Below are 4,810 nucleotides of genomic sequence, written 5' to 3'. Positions count from 1 at the left end.
TTGAGCTTCAAGTGAACGTTTACAAATCAAGTCAGTCTGTCACATATAAGTTTATATACATCTTACTCCGTACTCCCACTTGCTCTCCCCCAATGAGTCAGCCCTTCCAGTCTCTCCTTTCATGACAATTTTGCCAGCTTCCAACTCTCTCTATCCTCCCATCCCCCCTCCAGACAGGAGATGCCAACACAGTCTCAAGTGTCCACCTGATATAATTAGCTCACTCTTCATCAGCATCTCTCTCCTACCCACTGTCCAGTCCATTTCATGTCTGATGAGTTGTCTTCGGGGATGGTTCCTGTCCTGGGCCAACAGAAGGTTTGGGGACCATGACCGCCGGGATTCCTCTAGTCTCAGTCAGACCATTAAGTCTGGTCTTTTTATGAGAATTTGGGGTCTGCATCCCACTGATCTCCTGCTCCCTCAGGGGTTCTCTGTTGTGCTCCCTGTCAGGGCAGTCATCGATTGTGGCCGGGCACCAACTAGTTCTTCTGGTCTCAGAATGTGTAGGTCTCTGGGTCATGTGGCCCTTTCTGTCTCTTGGGCTCTTAGTTGTCGTGTGACCTTGGTGTTCTTCATTCTCCTTTGCTCCAGGTGGGTTGAGACCAATTGATGCATCTTAGATGGCCACTCGTTAGCATTCAAGACCCCAGACGCCACATTTCAAAGTGGGATGCAGAATGTTTTCAGAATAGAATTATTTTGCCAATTGACTTAGAAGTCCCCTTAAACCATGGTCCCCAAACCCCTGCCCTTTCTCCGCTGACCTTTGAAGCATTCATTTTATCCCGGAAACTTCTTTGCTTTTGGTCCAGTCCAATTGAGCTGACCTTCCATGTATTGAGTGTTGTCCTTCCCTTCACCTAAAGCAGTTCTTACCTACTAATTAATCAGTAAAAAACCCTCTCCCTGGCTCCCTCCCTCCCCTCCTCGTAACCACAAAAGTATGTGTTCTTCTCAGTTTATACTATTTCTCAAGATCTTATAATAGTGGTCTTATACAATATTTGTCCTTTTGCCTCTGACTGATTTCGCTCAGCATAATGCCTTCCAGTTTCCTCCATGTTATGAAATGTTTCACAGATTTGTCACTGTTCTTTATCGATGCGTAGTATTCCATTGTGTGAATATACCACAATTTAATTACCCATTCATCCGTTGATGGACACCTTGGTTGCTTCCAGCTTTTTGCTATTGTAAACAGAGCTGCAATAAACATGGGTATGCATATATCTGTTTGTGTGAAGGCTCTTGTTTCTCTAGGGTATATTCCGAGGAGTGGGATTTCTGGGTTGTATGATAGTTCTATTTCTAACTGTTTAAGATAATGCCAGATAGATTTCCAAAGTGGTTGTACCATTTTACATTCCTATCAGCAACGTATAAGAGTTCCAATCTCTCCGCAGCCTCTCCAACATTTGTTATTTTGTGTTTTTTGGATTAATGCCAGCCTTGTTGGAGTGAGATGGAATCTCATCCTAGTTTTAATTTGCATTTCTCGAGAGCATTTTCTCATGTATCTGTTAGCTGCCTGAATGTCTTCTTTAGTGAAGTGTGTGTTCATGTCCTTTGCCCACTTCTTGATTGGGTTGTTTGTCTTTTTGTGGTTGAGTTTTGACAGAATCATGTAGATTTTAGAGATCAGGCGCTGGTCGGAGATGTCATAGCTGAAAATTCTTTCCCAGTCTGTAGGTGGTCTTTTTACTCTTTTGGTGAAGTCTTTAGATGAGCATAGGTGTTTGATTTTTAGGAGCTCCCAGTTATCTGGTTTCTCTTCATCATTTTTGGTGATGTTTTGTATTCTGTTTATGCCTTGTATTAGGGCTCCTAATGTTGTCCCTATTTTTTCTTCCATGATCTTTATCATTTTAGTCTTCATGTTTAGGTCTTTGATCCACTTGGAGTTAGTTTTTGTGCTTGGTGTGAGGTATGGGTCCTGTTTCAATTTTTTGCAAATGGATATCCAGTTATGCCAGCACCATTTGTTAAAAAGACTATCTTTTCCCCAATTAACTGACACTGGGCCTTTGTCAAATATCAGCTGCTCATACGTGGATGGATTTATATCTAGGTTCTCAATTCTGTTCCACTGGTCTATGTGCCTGTTGTTGTACCAATACCAGGCTGTTTTGACTACTGTGGCTGTATAATAGGTTCTGAAGTCAGGTAGAGTGAGGCCTCCCACTTTCTTCTTCTTTTTCAGTAATGCTTTGCTTATCCGGGGCTTCTTTCCCTTCCATATGAAGTTGGTGATTTGTTTCTCTATCCCCTTAAAATATGACATTGGAATTTGGATCGGAAGTGCGTTATATGTATAGATGGCTTTTGGTAGAATAGACATTTTTACTATGTTAAGTCTTCCTATCCATGAGCAGGGTATGTTTTTCCACTTAAGTATGTCCTTTTGAATTTCTTGTAGTAGAGCTTTGTAGTTTTCTTTGTATAGGTCTTTTACATCCTTGGTAAGATTTATTCCTAAGTATTTTATCTTCTTGGGGGCTACTGTGAATGGTATTGATTTGGTTATTTCCTCTTCGATGTTCTTTTTGTTGATGTAGAGGAATCCAAGTGATTTTTGTATGTTTATCTCATAACCTGAGACTCTGCCAAACTCTTCTATTAGTTGCAGTAGTTTTCTGGAGGATTCCTTAGGGTTTTCTGTGTATAAGATCATGTCATCTGCAAATAGAGATAATTTTACTTCCTCCTTGCCAATCTGTATGCCCTTTATTTCTTTGTCTAGCCTAATTGCTCTGACTAGGACTTCTAGCACAATGTTGAATAATAGCGGTGATAAAGGGCATCCTTGTCTGGTTCCTGTTCTCAAGGGAAATGCTTTCAGGTTCTCTCCATTTAGAGTGATGTTGGCTGTTGGCTTTGCATAGATGCCCTTTATTATGTTGAGGAATTTTCCTTCAATTCCTATTTTGGTGAGAGTTTTTACCATAAATCGGTGTTGGACTTTGTCAAATGCCTTTTCTGCATCAATTGATAAGATCATGTGGTTTTTGTCTTTTGTTTTATTTATGTGGTGGATTACATTAATGGTTTTTCTAATATTAAACCAGCCTTGCATAAAAAATAAATCCCACTTGGTCGTGGTGAATTATTTTTTTGATATGTTGTTGAATTCTATTGGCTAGAATTTTGTTGAGGATTTTTGCATCTATGTTCATGAGGGATATAGGTCTATAATTTTCTTTTTTTGTAATGTCTTTACCTGGTTTTGGTATCAGGGAGATGGTGGCTTCATAGAATAAGTTGGGTAGTATTCCATCATTTTCTATGCTTTGAAATACCTTTAGTAGTAGTGGTGTTAGCTCTTCTCTGAAAGTTTTGTAGAACTCTGCAGTGAAGCTGTCCGGGCCAGGGCTTTTTTTTGTTGGGAGTTTTTTGATTACCGTTTCAATCTCTTTTTTTGTTATGGGTCTATTTAGTTGTTCTACTTCTGAATGTGTTAGTTTAGGTAGGTAGTGTTTTTCCAGGAATTCATCCATTTCTTCTAGGTTTGCAAATTTGTTAGAGTACAATTTTTCGTAATAATCTGATATGATTCTTTTAATTTCAGTTGGGTCTGTTGTGATGTGGCCCTTCTCGTTTCTTATTCGGGTTATTTGTTTCCTTTCCTATATTTCTTTAGTCAGTCTAGCCAATGGTTTATCAATTTTGTTAATTTTTTCAAAGAACCAGCTTTTGGCTTTGTTAATTATTTCAATTGTTTTTCTGTTCTCTAATTCATTTTTTTTTTAATTCATTTAGTTCAGCTCTAATTTTTATTATTTGTTTTCTTCTGGTGCCTGATGGATTCTTTTGTTGCTCACTTTATATTTGTTCAAGTTGTAGGGACGGTTCTCTGATTTTGGCTCACTCTTCTTTTTGTATGTGTGCATTTATCGATATAAATTGGCCTCTGAGCACTGCTTTTGCTGTGTCCCAGAGGTTTTGATAGGAAGTATTTTCATTCTCATTGCATTCTATGAATTTCCTTATTCCCTCCTTGATGTCTTCTATAACCCAGTCTTTTTTCAGGAGGGTATTGTTCATTTTCCAAGTATTTGATTTCTTTTCCCTAGTTTTTCTGTTATTGATTTCTAGTTTTATTGCCTTGTGGTCTGAGAAGATGCTTTGTAATATTTCGATGTTTTGGATTCTGCAAAGGTTTGTTTTATGACCTAATATGTGGTCTATTCTAGAGAATGTTCCATGTGCGCTAGAAAAAAAAAGTGTACTTTGAAGCAGTTGGGTGGAGAGTTCTGTATAAGTCAATGAGGTCAAGTTGGTTGATTGTTGTAAGTAGGTCTTCCGTGTCTCTATTGAGCTTCTTACTGGATGTCCTGTCCTTCTCCGAAAGTGGTGTGTTGAAGTCTCCTACTATAAATGTGGAGGTGTCTATCTCACTTTTCAGTTCTGTTAATATTTGATTTATGTATCTTGCAGCCCTGTCATTGGGTGCATAAATATTTAATACGGTTATGTCTTCCTGATCAATTGTCCCTTTTATCATTATATAGTGTCCTTCTTTATCCTTTGTGGTGGATTTAAGTCTAAAGTCTATTTTGTCAGAGATTAATATTGCTACTCCTCTTCTTTTTTGCTTATTGTTTGCTTGATATATTTTTTCCATCCTTTGAGTTTTAGTTTGTTTGTGTCTCTAAGTCTAAGGTGTGTCTCTTGTAGGCAGCATATAGACGGATCGTGTTTCTTTAACCAGTCCGAGACTCTCTGTCTCTTTATTGGTGCATTTAGTCCATTTACATTCAGCATAATTATAGATAAATAAGTGTTTAGTGTTGTCATTTTGATGCCTTTT

This window comes from Loxodonta africana, chromosome 23 (assembly GCF_030014295.1).
Source record: "Loxodonta africana isolate mLoxAfr1 chromosome 23, mLoxAfr1.hap2, whole genome shotgun sequence".
Taxonomy (NCBI): Eukaryota; Metazoa; Chordata; class Mammalia; order Proboscidea; family Elephantidae; genus Loxodonta; species Loxodonta africana.
The sequence above is the reverse complement of the archived record's forward strand: the minus strand, read 5'-3'. Positions refer to the sequence as shown.